The sequence below is a fragment of the Sus scrofa genome, chromosome 5, assembly GCF_054392235.1.
Source record: "Sus scrofa isolate SSC_HxYL_T2T_F1_AM1 chromosome 5, Sscrofa_HxYL_maternal_Yorkshire_Landrace_v2.0, whole genome shotgun sequence".
NCBI lineage: Eukaryota > Metazoa > Chordata > Mammalia > Artiodactyla > Suidae > Sus > Sus scrofa.
In genome coordinates, this window is record NC_139387.1 from 30,641,321 (window position 1) to 30,659,676 (window position 18,356).

The 18,356-nt window shown below is 39.3% G+C and overlaps 1 protein-coding gene and 1 long non-coding RNA gene across 11 annotated transcripts in view; one reads left to right on the forward strand and one right to left on the reverse strand.

Moving 5' to 3' along the window:
* Positions 1-18,356, reverse strand: part of TAFA2 (TAFA chemokine like family member 2) — a 506,162-nt gene that overhangs the window by 289,228 nt on the left and 198,578 nt on the right. The window lies entirely within an intron of this gene.
* LOC146403299 (uncharacterized) lies at positions 4,905-10,591 on the forward strand. The gene is made up of 2 exons (XR_014803468.1): positions 4,905-8,295; positions 10,223-10,591. It is a non-coding gene; the product is annotated as an uncharacterized LOC146403299 (long non-coding RNA).

Here is an 18,356-nt window from a genome sequence, read left to right on the forward strand (position 1 = left end):
CTTTTCCTCCTGGTTTTCACATCTTTAAACTCCCAGCCGTCCTCATACTTGCCTGGAGACTTTTTTCAGTCTCTCTCTCCTTTTCCCTCAATTCTTTTTTTTTTTTTTTTTTTTTTTTTTGTTTGTTTGTTTGTTTTTGTCTTTTGTTGTTGTTGTTGCTATTTCTTGGGCCGCTCCCGCGGCATATGGAGGTTCCCAGGCTAGGGGTTGAATCGGAGCTGTAGCCACAGGCCTACGCCAGAGCCACAGCAACTCGGGATCCGAGCCGCGTCTGCAACCTACACCACAGCTCACGGCAACGCCGGATCGTTAACCCACTGAGCAAGCGCAGGGACCGAACCCGCAACCTCATGGTTCCTAGTCGGATTCGTTAACCACTGAGCCACGACGGGAACTCCCTTTTCCCTCAATTCTTAGTGTTGGTTAAGGATGTGGCTCTAGGCCATCTTCTCTCTCTATGCTCTAAAACTTATCTTGAATACAGTCACTTCTCTGCATCTCCACTGAGATCATCCCTTCCCAGGGCCATCACTCTTGCTAGCCCTCCAATGAAACTCTCTATTCACTGGTTCCTCCGTCTCGTATCTCTTCCATTTGCCATTCAATAAGAATGATCCTCTTAAACATAAATCAGTTCACTCCACTCTCTTGTATAATATCCTCAGTGGATTTCCATACGCAGAGAATCAAATCCAACCTCTTAGAACATTCTCCAAGGCCCTACATCATCTGCCCTGCCCTCCCGCTCTGCCCCAATAGGACTTGAGTAATCAATCTTGGGTCCGTCAGCATTAGCACACTATGCTTCAGCCACATGGTCTACTCTGAGTTTGTCAAATAAGCTAAGTTCTCTACCATGTCACAGCCTTGACCCTTGCAGTTCCCTCTTCACAGAACACCCTCCTCCCATCTTCAGAGGGCCAGTTCCTTCAAGTTGAGCATGAGCATCACCTGCTTAGAGAGGGCTTTCTCATGACCTCACAGTTCAATCAAATGGTCTTTTCCACCATCAGTTTTCTCTATGTGTGTACTATGCCTTCATCAGAGCACATAGCTAATTGCATAGTGCCTGGCTCATATTGGGGACTTGGGGAATACATGTTGAATGTGTGAATGAATCCATGAATATGTGCAAGATTTAAAGGTATATCTGCTTATACACTGTATGATTTCATTTATGTAAAATATCCAGAATAGACACATCAATACAAACAGAAAGTAGATGAGTCAGTGTCTGGGGCTTGGGGTAGCTGACAGGAAAGGAATGACTGCTAAAGAATTATGGGATTTCTTTTTGAAACTATGTCTTCTAAAATGGATTGTGGTAACGATGGCACGACGCTTCAAAAACACAAAAATCAATAAACTGTACACTTGCAATGGGTGAATAGTATAGTATGCAAATCATGTCACAATAATGCTGTGCCCCTTCCTTCAAAAAAAAGAGAACATTTAATTAAACAGTGGGTTTATGGGATTTTTTTTTCCTTGCTTTTTTAGGGCCGCACTTGCGGAATATGGAAGTCCTCAGGCTGGGGTAGAATTGGAGCTACAACTGCTGGCCACAGCCACCGCCACAGCAACTTGGGACCCAAGCTTCATCTGCAACCTACACCACAGCTCACGGCAACATTGGATCCCTGACCCACCAAGCTAGGCCCAGGATCAAACCCACATCCTCATGGATACGAGTCAAATTTGTTTCCGCTGAGCCACAACAGGAACTCCCTATTTTGTTTTGAACATTTCATTGATAAAAGATGTACACTCACCTGCATTTTATTTGTTTTATAGTACTTAATTGTACTATCAAAAGTAAATTAATATGGGATAATGCTAATAAGGCAGTAAAACGGTAAAGAAGCCCTTATTTATTTATTTATTTATTTTTGTCTTTTTGCTATTTCTTGGGCCGCTCCCGCGGCATATGGAGGTTCCCAGGCTAGGGGTCCAATCGGAGGTGTAGCCACCGGCCTACGCCAAAGCCACAGCAATGCGGGATTCGAGCCGCGTCTGCAACCTACACCACAGCTCACAGCAACACCAGATCCTTAACCCACTGAGCAAGGGCAGGGACCGAACCCGCATCCTCATGGTTCCTAGTCGGATTCGTTAACCACTGCGCCACGACGGGAACTCCAAGAAGCCCTTATTTAACTCTTACTACATACCTTGCAATGTATTGAGGGAATCCAAAAAGAAAACCTCTCTTAAGGAGTTTGAAGGATCAGCTCAATCCAGCTTAAAATGAGTAAGAGAGAAACAGTGAAGATTATTACTGCAGAAACCTCTTGTTACCTACACCCATATCCTCATCTGTCCCTTTTTGCTACAACTGGCACTTCAGCAACCAGCTGCGTGCCTCTGTAACCAAATAAGCCCTCGCCTCAGCTTTCTACCAGGGGCTCCCACTGCAGCCACAGGGACACTGCAAAACTGCTCAGCGATTCCAACCCAAGTGCAAACCTGGAGGAGGTGGGAGTTAACTATTGGTACAACCCTGAGAGCTTATGCAGAAATCCTCCATTCTTCTGTGTCTCAGAACTACAGTTCTCAGGGGTACTGCACACCGCTTCTCAAAGTTTACCCAGTGGACTGAGTCAAAGTCCCCTAGCAGCAAATAGGTCAAAAATGCACCTTGGATAGGCTATTGCTGCTTCTCTCTTTCTCTTTTTCAAGCGCTTCACTCCCAGATCCTCAGATCACTTCCCTACATCAACCTCCTGGAAGAAAGCCCTGGTCTGGGTTATGCTTTGAAGAGAGAGGGGTCTCAGTTTCAGGTAATTGCCAAGGTTTGTTTCTTTATCTCATCACCTGAGCAAGAGGAACCAAATACTCTGAATCCAAATCATGGCATAATGTCAATCAGATAAGACAGCGATAAATTCTGCTTAGGTCTATACACTTACCAAGCTAATGGACTCCACAAATCACTTTATTTCATTTCTATTCATTCATTCCTTCATCAAATATTGATTGTCCACTATAAACCAAGCTCTCTTGTAAATCCTGGAAATACAGCAGTGGACACAACCAAATCTACTCTCTCAGGAGTGGGAGATTAAGAGGTACAAGTTACTACATGTAAAATAAATAGGCTACAAGGATATAGTACAACATAAGGAATGTAGCCAATATGTTATAATAACTATAAATGGAATACAACCTTTAAAAATTGTGAATTACTCTGCTGTACACCTGAAGCTTATACAATATTGTACATCAACCGTACCTCAAAAATAATCTATCGTCTCCAGAGGTTGTATGCCAGCAGAACAAAACAAACAATAAACAAGTAAATATATAATATGCCAGCTATGATAAATGGTATAACTTTGTTTTTTTTTTAAGTGATAAAAAGTGATGGGACGAGGTTGTAACAGGAGGAGCACTCTCTGGAAGAGTGAGACTGGCCTGCAGTTAGGAGTGAAGGTGGTCTGTCCTGTCCAAGGAACAGCAAGTAGGCGGTAGAGCTGGAGGCGAATGGCAGGAAAGAGGTGGCCAAGAGAAAAAAGTCAGAGCAAAGCAAGAGAAAGACATGGGAGGGTTCTGGAAAGAGGAATGATGTAACTGAATTTACATTCTGTAAAATCACCTGGCTGCCATGGGGTGAAGTCTCTTTGGGAGGACAGAGGTCGAAGCCAGGGGACCAGTGAAAAGGCTTCATTTTTTTTTTTAAACTTGATTGCAATATAGTTGATTCAAAATGCCGAATTAGTTTTAAGGGTACAGCACAGTGAATCAATCATACATCTAAATATAACCACTCTTTTTTCACCATATAGGTTACTGCAAACTACTGAGCAGATTTTCCTCAGTATATATACAGTAGGAAAGAATATACAGTAGGTTATTCTTTTTTTCCCTTTCCCTTTTAGGGCCACACCTGCAACACATGGAAGTTTGCAGGCTAGGGGTCAAATTGGAGCTGCAGCTGCCAGCCTACAACACAGCTCACGGCAGCAACACCACATTCTTAACCCACCAAGTAAGGCGGGGGATCGGACCTGTGTCCTCGTGGATACTACTCAGGTTCCTTACTGCTGAGCCACAGTGGGAACTCCTAAGATAGGTTCTCCGTTATCAGTCCAAGAGGGAGAGACAGTAGATAAAGATGGAGGGAGGGAGCTCCCATTGCGGCTCAGCAGGTTAAGAGCCCGTCTAGTATTCATGAGGATGTGGGTTTGGTCCCTGGCCTCACTCAGTGGGTTAAGGATCTGGTGTTGCTGTGAGCTGCAGCAGAGGCTGCAGGTGCAGCTCAGATCCCACATTGCTATGGCTGTGATGTAGGCCAGAAGCTGCAGCTCCAATTCAACCCCTAGCCTGGGGAATTCCATATGCTGCAGAGGTGGCCCTAAAAAGAAGAAAAAGAAAGCAGATGGAGAGGGAAGGAGAAAGTATTCAAATGACTTAAGCATCTAAAAGAAAAGCGAACATGTTAATTCTGCTCAAGCATTGTTTTTCCTGCAAATAAACATCTTGACCAAAACTTAAATTCACATTTAACCAAAGAAAATTTCCAATGAATTTTTAAATAAGAAAGTATAAAACTGCTAGGGAATATTATGTAGTGTTCATACTGTTCACAAAGAAAAGCAAAGTCTTGTTTTTGAGCACTTGTTTGAAGGAGAGAACTGAAATCAGCTTTCTCAGCCACGATTACAGGAAATCAAAGGTCAGGTGTAAGTTACACAAGTCAGGAGGGAAAAGAGAATCCTGGGCTCACTTTGAAAATTAGAAAATGAAAAGGAATTGAATGAAGGAATTTAAGGAATAAACCAGCCCAAGTAAAAGGAGAGTGGAAATTTTCCTGAAAAGTGCAATTGCCAATTCCTGTCATTCAGGATATCAGTATGAGGGAAAATTGGAGGTTTTAATTGATTGAAATAAGATTTCAGATCTACCTTTTTTTTTTTTTTTTTTTTTTTTTGTCTTTTTGCCTTTTCTAGGGCCGATCCCAGGGCATATGGAGGTTCCCAGCCTATGGGTCCAATCAGAGCTGTAGCTACTGGCCTATGCCAGATCAGAGCCGCATCTGCAACCTACACCACAGCTCATGGCAATGCCAAATCCTCAACCCACTGAGCAAGGCCAGGGATCAAATCCACAACCTCATGGTTCCTAGTCAGACTCGTTAACCACTGAGCCATGACAGAAACTCCAGGATCTACAGTTTTTAAAAATATTTCAGACTTTTTTAAAAAATATACTTTGATTCTTCGTTTATATCATCTCTTCCCCTTATATCTTAAAAAAAAAAGTGCTCACATGAAGATTGAACCTAGATGTAACATCACACACACAAAAAAACCCTTTTTATGACACTAATAGTTTCTTTTTCCTCTTTAACACTTCATATATTAATAGCCAACAGTTATACACTAGTTATTACATGTGAAACACTGTTCTAAGTACTTTACAGTGTAAAGTACTTAACATATAAAAGCATTTAACCCTCACAGCTATATTAGGCATATGCTATAATTTGTCCCATTTCACAGATCAGGGAAATTAAGGTCCTAAGAAGTTAAATATCTTGACCTTAACTGGAACTGCAACATATGGAAGTTCGCATATTTTAATTTCAAGACCAGGCAGCCTGGCTCTGTGTTCTCAACCACTATACCATCCCCTGTTGTAATGTGTTAGCTGGTAGTTTGGTTCAGGAAGGGAGAAACAGCAGCAGCACCTGAAGGGTGTAACTGAAGAAAAACAAGAAAAACGAGAGAGAGCTGGGAATACACCTCCTTCCTTAATAGCTAATTCCACAAACATTAAGGAAGATGCAAGTGACATTTTCTAACCCTGCCAAACATCTTACCGAGAAGTGTAAGAGACTCACCATTCATATTGTCGGCAGCTTCTCATATCCTAGCAGGCAAGTGCCAAGCGGCTCTGTAATAATACCAGGGTACTATGCTAGATAAACTGGGATTTTACTCAGCTGGGTAAATAAGACCTAGTTTCAAATACTAGGCTTCCTTACTTCTTATTCTAGAGAGTTCATTTAAGACTGAAAAATACCCTTGCCATAGGAGGATTTTAATATGAGAAGAAACGATTCTATCTAATTTCTAGGGTGTTTTTTTTTTTCTGGACTTCACTGAATGACAAATTTCAAAATTCCATTCTACCCCCTTCTTCAAAAGTGGCCTTAAGATGCTCTCTTGAGAAATCTTCCCAGATATTCCCAAACCATTCACACAATAGCCTTCACGCACAAGTGCAATTGGCTTTCATTTTACAGTACTGAATTTAACCTCATCAAACCCCAACTAAGAAGATCTTCAGATATTATATCCATATTTGCTAAATAAAGAAGTGAAAGGACAAGCTTAATTGTCTTGCATAGGACCATACACCTACGTAAAACAGGGAGCAGATAGATAGATATGGCTTCATAAAGTGAAGATCAGACCCATTGGTGGTGGGTTAGTCATTTAGCTGCTTTACTGAAAGCTTGTCACATGCCCAGTTTCATGCCAACCAACTGAGTTTCACACAGAATCATCTGAAACTCCCAAACAAGTTACTTAACTACCCTGAACCTGCTTCCTTTTCAATATAAAGAGGCTAATACTAGTCTGTATATCTCAGAGCCATTTTGAGTATATAATATATGTCAGCATTTAGCATAGTGCCTGGCTCAAAGGTTTTTAATAAACCTAGAGAAGAACTTACAAGCAAAGCTATAATAATTGCGTGCTTCTCATCAGAAGGGTGATGAAAGGTGGCCTGGATGACATATATATCAGAAATGATGGATAAAGCCTTTCCCTAATCTGCAAGATTGTGGAAAAGAGGTAGCATTTTGGTTAATATAAATTCCTTTTACCTCTATTTGCTGACATAGGAATACTTTCTTAGAAATATTCATACATTTACAAAGAAGAATCTTACAAAAAAATAAAAACTTACTATGAGCTTGAGACATACTGAAACAAATTGATCAAATGTTTGGATTAACCCATTCACTTATTTTTCCATTAAGACTAGTTCTGCCTCCTATTGCTTACACATTTTTAAAAGAAGACAAAATAGCAACCAAAACTAAATCATAAAAAATAATAAATGTGGCTTTTAGCTTAATCCTATAATTTAGCATTTTAGTATATACTGCCTGGGTCATTCTTCAATTTTAGTCATTCCACCTACGTTAGGAAAAGCTCAAAGACAGAAACCACATCATACACTTTATTTCCTGCAACACTTACTATAATTTCCAGTAAGTAGTCAATAGTCAATATCTTGATGTCGTGGCCATACAAGCAGGTAGCAAGGATGTGGAGTACAAGGAACTCTTATGGAATCAGGATTAGTACAAACAAGAGAGAGTCAGAATTAGCCCAAACCCTTTGGAGAAATGTTTGACAGTATTAATGAAAACTGAAAACACACACTATGACCCAATTAACTCCACTACTGGTATCTATTTGGCAGATACACATAAATATGTGCACCCAAGAAGCCGTCAAAGATGTTCAAAGCAGTATTATCTGGACTCGTCCAAAACTGAAAGAACTGAAGTGTTCTTCCAAGACAGAAAAAAATAAGTGAATTATGGCATATTCGTATCATAGAACACCAAGCAGCAATGAAACAAAATGAACCATCCCCTCTCATATCAATAATGGGGACTCTCACAAATGTAATGTGAAGCAAAAGAAACCAGACCCAAAGAGTTTCATTCTCTATGATTAATTTACATAAAGGTCAAAAACAGGTAGAAGGAATCTATAAAGACACAAATCCCAAGAGTGACTGCCTTTGGGAGAAGGACGTAAGAGGGACTCCTGGAGTACTGGGAATAAAAACTGTTCATAGAAATAAAAGGCTTCAGGATCCACACCATTATCCTCCACTGCTGTCTTCCCCCTTCCCAACGATATTGCTGCAATTTATCAATATTTTATAGAAATTTTTAAAGGCAGGAGAAAGAATATCAGAGCAATAACATTGGTTCATAAGACCTTCTGGGGCTTGCCTGAACTAGCTGTGAAAATCACTTAAGCTGCTAAACTTCTCTGTGCTCCCTCATCTGGAAAATAAATGTAAAGACTAGGAGTTTGGGGTGAGTAGATGCAAACTATTACATTTAGAATGACTAAGCAATTAGGTCCTACTGTATAGCACAGGGAACTATATCCAGTCTCTTGGGATAGACCACGTGGAAGATACTATGAGAAAAAGAATGCATATATATGTATAACTGGGTCCCTTTACTGTCCAGCAGAAATTAGCACATTATACATCAATTATGTGTTAGTAAAAATTTTTTAAAAAAAAGAGGAGGGAGTTCCCGTCGTGGTGCAGTGGTTAACGAATCCGACTAGGAACCATGAGGTTGCGGGTTCGGTCCCTGCCCTTGCTCAGTGGGTTAACGATCCGGCGTTGCCATGAGCTGTGGTGTAGGTTGCAGACGTGGCTCGGATCCCATGTTGCTGTGGCTCTGGTGTAGGCCGGTGGCTACAGCTCCGATTGGACCCCTAGCCTGGGAACCTCCATATGCCGTGGGAGCGGCCCAAGAAATAGCAAAAAGCCAAAAAAAAAAATAAAAAATAAAAGAAAAAGGAAAATAAATGTATTGAACTCATATCTTTTATCCTGTGATGAAACCATATGTAGTGAGTAAAATAAAAATGTTATGACTACAACTAATTAACTATTTAAACAGTAGAAGAAACTGTGGGGAGCTACCATTAACTGCTCTTAGGTAATGACGTTGTCAAATGGCTTTAATACAAATAAAACTTGGAATCAAAAGATCCCCTAGTGGTATGAACAGAAGAGTGTCACAGAAAAATAAGAGCCAGATGATCCCCAGCCCAAAGGACCCTAAATCCCCCAACCTCTCCCAGCTGTGTAGAACCTTATCTGATGTCCCTTTGTCCAGCCAATGGGAAAAATCGCCAGGGCCTGGAAATGATGCAACTGGGCAGGTCATTGCAGTGATGTCTCGCCGTGGCTTCTGCTTCACTGTGTTTGCATAGACCACACATGGGATATCGTACGGTATATATTATAGGTTCAGTCAGTTTCTATAGATTTGATTCCTTGGGATTAAAAAAGATGCCGTGTTCCGTGAAGCACACACTTCAATCATAAAAGACATTTCTTGGTTTCTTCTTTTAGTGGGAATGGAGCCATGTTGTGATCTCCACCTTCTTCCTCTAACACCCTGGCTCGTCCCCAAACATCCTGCATCCTCACATCTCAAGTTTTGGCTTTCTCGCCTACATCTAGGCCTGTATGCGAGGGAGGTGACCTCCTTGCTTCTCACTTCAGCTTCCCTCTTTCTTTACATTCTCCTATTACAACACCTATTTCTCATTACCTTTTCCTCCTGTCCTCCATAAAATTTCCTGGCTTGGAATCCCATCGGATTTAATCACCCCAAGCCCACATCTACCAATAACTGAGTCATTTCATTTATCACTGGACAATTTTAGTTCCCAGGTCACTATGACTTTCTAAAACTCAGCTCCTATCTTAACTTTTGGCTGTTTCAATTCATACATAAATAGGCCTCCCAACACCCTGCCCTCTCCCCAAATTTCTTTCCTCAAATAATCATGTCCTACACCCTATCCTAGCCACTCACTCCCAAGTCACATTCCTTACCTTGTTAACTCCTACAAATCCTCCAAAAATCTAATTTTGTGCCTCCCATTTCCTGATGACTTCTCATCTTCAAGTTCATACCTTCTAAGCCTCAGATCACTCTGACAATGCTTAAAACCCCTAAGAACTAGAAGGTTTTTTTGTTTTGTTTTCTTTGTCTTTTGTCCTTTGGGGCCACACCCACGGCATACGGAGGTTTTCAGGCTACGGATCCATTCGGAGCTAGAGTTTCTGGTCTACACCACTGCCACAGCAACACAGGATCTGAGCCGTGTCTGTGACCTACACCACAGCTCACGGCAACACCAGATCCTTAACCCACTGAGAGTTGCCAGGGATCGAACCCGAGACCTCATGGTTCCTAGTCAGATTCGTTTCTGCTGCACCACGACAGGAACTCCCTATCCTACTAATTTTCACTGTCCTTCACCCTCCTAATGCCTCTCCTATCTAGTTTAAAATTCTAAGGAAAATTATTATAGCCACTTCCTTGCATATATTCTTGAGTCCTTTCCTCTCTCACCACCATCATCTCTCACTGGGGTTATTGCATTAGGCTTCTATCAGGTTCTCCAGCTTCTATTTTTTTAAATTGAAGTAGAGTTGATTTAGAATGTTGTGTTAGTTTCAGGTGTACAGCAAAGTGATTTAATTTTATATGTATATTCAGTTTTATGTGTAACTATACATACATATATTCTTTTTTAGATTCTTTTCCATTTTAGGTTATTACAAGATATTGAATATAGCTCCCTATGCTATACAGTAGGTTCTCATTGTTTTATCTGCTTTATATATAGACATGTATATCTGTTAATCCCAAACTACTAGTTTACCCCTCTCCCCCTTCCCCTTTGGTAAATTTGTCCTCCATGTTGATGAGTCTGTTTCTGTTCAATAAATTCATTCATTTGCATCTTTTTAAAATTCCACATTAAGTGATATTTTGTCTGGCTTACTTAATTTAGTATGATAATCTCTAGGTCCATCCGTATTGCTGCAAATGGTGTTATTTCATTCTTTTTTATGGTCAAGCAATATTCCACACACATCTTCTTTATCTATTCATTGTCACTGGACATTCATGTCTCTTCCATGTCTTGGCTACTGTAAATAGTTCCACTACCAACATTGGGGTGCATGTATCTTTCTGAGGGAGAGTTTTCATTTTTCTGGTATATGCCCAGGAGTGAGATTGCAGGATCACATTGTGACCCTATTTTCAGTTTTTTAAGGAACTACCATACTGTTCTCCATAGTGGCTGCACTAATCTCCAGCTTCTACTTTTATCCACCAGCAATCTACTCTCAACAGAACAGCCAGAAGGATCCTTTAGAAATGTAAGTCGGATCACCTCATTACTCTATTCAATATCCTAAATTGGCTTCCATCTCAGAATAAAATTGAAAGTCCAAGCAATGGCTTCCAAGGTCAGCGTGGCAATGCCTTACAAGGCCATGATGGCCTGTGCCCCTCATCTCTGGCTTCTCCTTCTATTAGCCTTCTGTAGACTCACCGTAGGCCAGCAACTGATTCACTCAGTGAATCTCAAACCCACCAAACATGCTGTACAGCAGGGCCTTTGCAATAACTGTATCCTCTGCCTAGAACGCCCTTATCCTTGATATGTCCCCATGATTTTCTCCTTTGTCTTCACGCACTGCCCAACATCAGCTTTTAAATGAGGCTTACCTTGAAATCCTATTTAAAATTATGACCCATTCATCCCATATTCCTCCACAGCCAATTCTCCACATGCTGCTCTCTTTTTCTTTTTACTATTGCACTTTAACCATCTACTCTACTATATAATGTATTTATTTATTGCTTATTTCCTTTATTTTGCTCCTCCATTATTAGAGTTTAGATTCCATGAGGAACAAAGGTTTCGATCTGTCTTATTCACGTATACATCTCAAGTACCTAAAATGATACCTAGTACATAGTCAATAAACAATAAATATGCTTAAATAAATTAAACATAAATATGTTTCTGTATGTAACTTGTTGGATTTTAAAAGACCAAAAGCAGACTGCAGTAAAAACTTTGATTCCTCATTTGCAATCTTTCTACAGGAAGTGGATTCAAAAAGATTAGAAAGCAATCAAGTCTAAAGGTTGATTGCTATATTCCCCCCCATTAGTAATAAGTGTCTGAATTATAGAACCAGAAGTCAGTCTATAAAAGCATATTTACAGTTATCTAAAGTGCTATATATTATAAATGATAACAGTGAATAAAACAATCTTGATATCAATGAATTAATGAAAAAACACAAGGAAAATTTGGAGGCAATGGATACGTCTGTAATGTTGATTGTGTGAGGGTATCATAAATGGTATATGCATATGTCCAAATTGATCAAATTACAACATTAAATATATGAAATCTTTCACATATCAATTTTTCTCAATAAAGTTTTTCTAAAAAAGTAAAACAAATATCCAATAAAATGTATTATTTTATCATGAATACCAACACTTAAGAGCAGCTACATTTACTTAAAGAAAGTGAGAAGAAAGATGGAAACTTTTATGTCAATTCTGAAGGATACTTCAAGGCCCTGTTAAGGTTACTAGAAATGGAGGCTTTGTTACATCTATTTTCACTTCAAAGCGTGCCTTCCCTTATCCCTGTTACAAGTGGATCCCCAGCATTGCTCTTAAATTTCTAGACCACATATAGGTTCTTTTCAACTCATCTAAATTAAATAAAAGAGAGCTGAAGAAGGTGAATGAGAGCAGGTGTCTCTGAGATTACTCAGAGCAACAGCTGGAAAGGGGGCAAAAACGTGTCAAAAAGAAGAAAAATTACTTAAGCTGAAAATAGCTATACTGTAAAAGATTTGGAAGCATCTTGTCTCTACTGAGACATGAGTAGAAAGGAAGAAAAAGCAGTGTCTCTGGAGTTCCTGTCGTGGCTCAGCAGTAACGAACCTGACTAGTATCCGTAGGGACATGAGTTTGATCCCTGGACTCACTCAGTGGGTTAAGGATCCAGCCTTGCTGTGAGCTGCGGTGTAGGTCACAGATGCAGGTCAGAGCCTGAGTTGCTGTGGTTGTGGCATAGGCCAGCAGCTACAGCTCCAATTCCACCCCTAGCCTGGGAACTTCCATATGCTGTGGGTGCAGCCCTAAAAAAGAGCAACGACAATAACAAAAAACCAGCATCTCCAAGTCCAGTGGTAAATGTGACAATGTGTAAATGGCCTTAAGACAAGGAAGACAAGTAAGATAACTGTTCAATGATAACTGTTCAATGAGTGATTCAGTGAATAAGTGAATGAATTCATAAGTTAGTTTATAATTTGAGGGTTGTTATAAACTTCACTCTGGGAAAGGAAGCTGATGGTGAAGAAGTGTCATATCATGATGATCAGACCATCCTGGCTACCTTTTAAAGGTCCTACATTTATTCATCCTGCCTTCGCTTTAGCCTTGCTTCTTTCTCTTTCCAATCACATTTTAAATACAGATTTACTATGGCTTCGGAATACAGATATGCACCTAGAAATCTGCATATAACATAATTTAATTTTTTTTTTTTTTTTTTTTTTTTTTGCCATTTCTTGGGCCGCTTCTGCGGCATATGGAGGTTCCCAGGATAGGGGTCCAATCGGAGCTGTAGCCGCCAGCCTACGCCAAAGCCACAGCAACGCAGGATCCGAGCCGAGTCTGCAATCTACACCACAGCTCACAGCAATGCCGGATCCTTAACCCACTGAGCAAGGGCAGGGATCGAACCCGCAACCTCATGGTTCCTAGTCGGATTTGTTAACCACTGCGCCACGACGGGAACTCCCGCATATAACATAACTTAATTTTAAAATATGAGGGAAATGCATGCTTTTTTAGTCAATAATATTTGTATAGCACTTTCCATTTTACTAGCCATTTTAATGAAAATTTTAGCACAAAAAGCTTTCAGAGACTGTCTACCACTGGTATTACAGATAATCTAGTCCAAACTGTTAATTTTGAAAGCAGGAAAATGAGGTCCAGTGATGCTCGTTGACTTATCTAAGGTCACAGAGCTGGACTAAAACACAAGATCTATTTCTCTACCTCCCTTTTTTTTTTTTTTGTCACTTTCACGGCATATGGAAGTTTCAGGGCCAGGGATCAAATCCAAGCCACAGCTGCAACCTATACTACAGCTGTGGCAACACCGGATCCTTAACCCACTGCACCACAGTGGGAACTCCTGTACCTCCTTTCTTTCCAGTAACCCACACAAATAATTCAGGTAGGCATTGCTATCTGCCTTTTACCAATAAGGAGAGTGAAGTGGAGACTGGTCAGTCATATGCCCTGAGGTACTCAAACAGTAAGCACCCAACTCAAATTTGATGTTATTCTGATATGTTGTCAATGGAAAGCTGTATCTGGAAATGAAACAACTGCCAAGCAAGTAAACCTTAGCTAATTTGCCCTCAAATCATTTATTAAAATCTGCATTTTATTTTTTTCATAACAAGCTCAATTCAGCAAAATAAACCTGTTTCCTCTTTTGTCATACCATTACAGCTCATAGCAAGGATTTATTATTGTATTTTTTCTTCTTCCAACTTATAAAAAACAATTTTTAATCTCTCTTGGATGACTTGGAACAGTAAAATCTGGCCTGATAATAGAAGTATTGGCTAGATCCTAATTTTTTTGTTTTGTAAACTACACACAGCGAATTTGAAAGTACATCGTTTTGGAAAAGTTTTATTTATATTTTTTATATCTTCCTTTGTAATTCGTGTGCTTTTTAGTGACAAAAGGAAACAGGGTTGTGAAATGTGCCCTCTGCTGGTAAAAATGAGAAAATTGTCAGTCTTTAAAGAGAACTACAAGTTATGTGAATATCTGGTATTACCCAAAGATCTGAAATATACTAGCCCAGTTTTTAAGATAATCAACATGTTATAGTATAGGCACTTAGAATTGGAAATAAAATATATTTATAAGGCATAAAAACTGAAATTGTATGACAAAAGTTGTATTTATTTCAGTAAACTGTCAATTGCTTATCAGTTGCAAAAGAGCAATTGCAAGCACTGACACTGTCATTTAAATGGAAGTCACCAAATTCTGAGACCAACACATCTTCTCCCCACCTAGTTCCTGTCATTGTTCCTCTGGAATTCCCCATCAACCTTTTCAATATCTGCTTGCAAGACAAAAAAGAGAGATCCCTAGCTTACTACAATTTTTCACTCCAAGTGTGTGCTTTGGACTCAAGCAAGTTAGTTCAGCTGTCAACTATAAACTTAGGATAGTATTTCTTACCTCATCAGGTTGTTTGCAGGCTAAAGGGATAATACATGTCCCTTAGTATGGGGTCCTGAGAAACAGATCTTGCCCATGAAGCATGACAGAGATGCTATGATGACAATCTGTGCTATGTGATGGATAGCATGGATTGTCCCTCACCTACTATGTTCCTTCTGCTCTAGCCACAGTGACCACTTACAAAGCACACCATACCCCTGGGCCTCTGCACCTGCTGACCCTTAGGACTGTATTGGTCTTTACACAGAGGGCCTCACCGCCGTTCCCAGTTCATTTAGGGCTCTATACCATATCAAAGGGATCTTCCCTGATCTATCTAAATACAATCATTTCCTTTAACCCTGTTTCCCCCCCCCCCCCCGCCCCAGAGCATTTATTATTTCCTATTGTTACTGTGATTTGTTTTCTAGTCCCTATCTTCCCACTAGAAAGAAAACTCCAGGAGACAGGGAGTTTACTTATTTGGTTCACTGCTTTTTCACAGTGAGTGGAAGAGTACCCGGTGCATAGGAGGTAATCAGTTAAAAGTTGATGAGTGCATGTATAAATGAACTTAGGTATATTACAGAGATAATTTCTGCTTTAAATGGGAGAGTAAACTAATGACTTCTGGAGCCCTATTCTATAATTTTATAAGAAAGATCATCTTGAATAAATAGACCCCATCTTCTTTCCACTATTAAGAGATTACTTTCAGAAGTCCTCATAAACAGGTCTTATTTAAACTAAGTCCTTTTTCATTCCTTTTTTGCAAAGGAATAAATTGCAAACAAATTAATGAAATGAATTTTGAGCACACCATGGAAAAAGACTGATCAGATGTTTAGATAATTAAATGCACTCTCACATAAAATATTTTTTCTCCTGGATTCTAGTAGTCTCCCCTTATCCTCAGTTTTACTTTCCACAGTTTCAGTTACTTGCAGTCAAGTAACTGGCTTGAAAATATTAAAGGGAAATTTCCTGAAATAAACAATTCATAAGTTGAATTGTACACCATTCCCAGGTAGCATGATGTAATCTCACGCCATTCCACTCAGTCCCACCCAGGATGCCCACTGGCTTCATCCGCTCCTAACATCCAACCATCCCATCAACATCATCGTGGCTTGACGACCCAGGATCACCTGAAGCAGAGGATCCTCCTGACATATCATCAGAAGGTCAGCCTAACACTTCGCCACAAAGCCCATGTCGTTCATCTCACTTCATCTAATCATGGAGGCATTTTATCATCTCACATCATCACAAGACTAAGGGTGAGTACAGTACGATATTTTGAGAGAGAGAGACCATATTCACATAGCTTCTATTATATTGTTGTAACTGTTCTATGTTGTTCTTAGTTATTATTGCTAATCTCTTACTGGGCCTGATTTATAAATTAAACTTTACCACAGGGGTGTATGTACAGGGAAAAACACAGCATACATAGGGTTTAGTACCATCTGAGGTTTCAAGTATCCACTGAGGTATTTGAGATATATTCCCCAAGGATGAGGGGGGCCTACTGTACTGTATTTTCCTTTTGATCAAGCATTTTAAGACAAATAAAATACAGCAACCAAAAATAGCTATAAAAATATCACATTCCTAGAAATGGTTAAGTGGTTAAACATTAAATGTCTCCCATTGTTCCTATTCATTTTAAAATTAAGCTCATAAGGGGAATTCCCACTGAGGCTCAGTGGAGTAAGAACCCAACATTGTCTTTGTGAAGATGGAGGTTCAACCCCTGGCCTCACTCAGTGGGTTAAGGTTCCAGCATTGCCACCAGCTGTGGCATAGGTCACAGATGTGGCTTGGACCCACAGTTGCTGTGGCAGAGACCTCAGCTGCAACTCCAATTTGACCTCTGGCCTGGGAACTTCCATATGCTGCAGGAGTGGCTGTAAAAAGAAAAAAAAATTTTAAATAAGTAAATAAATAAAATTAAGCTTATAAGAGAATAATTATTCTCAAGAATAAAAAAGGAAAAGTGGTAACAGAAAAAATACGAATTTAAAATATGTGAGCATATGCTAGTAGCTACAGTTTTTTTTCATTATGACACTGCCAAAACTTGTTAAAATAGAAGTATTTTAACATACCATCACACATTATAACGTCTTCTAAGTCTGATCCCCAAATGATATGCTTAGAACTCATCTTAGAGAAATATTATACTGTATTAAAAAGACTCCTACTATAAAAGCTTGACTTTATGATGGACACATTTTGAGTACACTTGGAAACACTAAGAAATAAGCAAAAAGATAGAATTTTTAACTTGTCCAAATATTTCTATCTGGCTTTCTGGCACTACTGTCTATCTAGATGCACAAGGATTACAAAGGAGAAAAATGATTGCATTTATTTGGTGTTTAGAAAAATGTCTGACACTACCCATTTTATTGCCAACATTTTAGGCCCTATGTTGTACATGATGAGAGAAATGACCTTTGAAAGAAAACTGTAGGGTCAAATGAAGAAAAATAAAATGATAAAAATTGACAGAAAGAGCTATTGTTGCAATCATACTTGGATTGTCTTCTCAAATGACCAACTTTTCTAAACCAGTAAATTTTTGCATCATGCTTCTCAATGAAAATCTCCATCCAAGTATGTATTATAAGAAGGGAAACTCCGCAGCATATACAATCAGCTTTCTTAAAAAGAAAGGCAAAGCCATAAGAACTCTGGTATCTAGTCATTTGTAGAATAATCAGATTGAATGCATTATTTCATATCTTCATGACATTTTGCAAAGTAATTAATTATTTAAAAATCAATTAAATGAATTTTAGGGATAGCTTAATAACAAAAGGTGATATATGTCCCCTTCAGCATGAAATCATCATGTTCCCTAGTATCTAACCTTCTTATAAGAGATATCAAGAAGCATGGGAGATGGAGTTCCCCAGTGGCTCAGCAGGTTAAGGATCTAGTATTATCACTGCTGTGGCATGGATTCAATCCTTAGGGCCCCCTCCCCAAAAAAAGGCAACGGAGAAACCTCAAATTGCTTAGACTATTCATGCATGTAATAAGTACTTCTTGAGTGCAAAGGATGTGTCAGAAACATTTATAGAGAATATAAAGATTATATATAGGTCCAAGATCCTTAGATCAGACAGAATTGCTAACATGGCAGAGAAGACTTTTGATTTGGGGAATAACATTATCACCACAAAAAACTCTAAAAAAAAAAAAAAAGACAAAAAGAAACTAAGCATTAGATATGGATCAATTTAGACACAGTCATTTGGCCATTCAGGATATTAAAAAAAAAGTCATGTAAAGAAGTCTGATATTATTTAAAATGACTAAGCCATCAAAACTGATATGTTACGTCATTCCATCCATTTAGCACCCCAGAAGTAATAAAAGAACAATATTCTTTGTTTGGCATGTGAGAAAACCCATATTTTGAAAACTTTGTGACAGGTACAAGGTTAAAAAAATGAGATCTTAG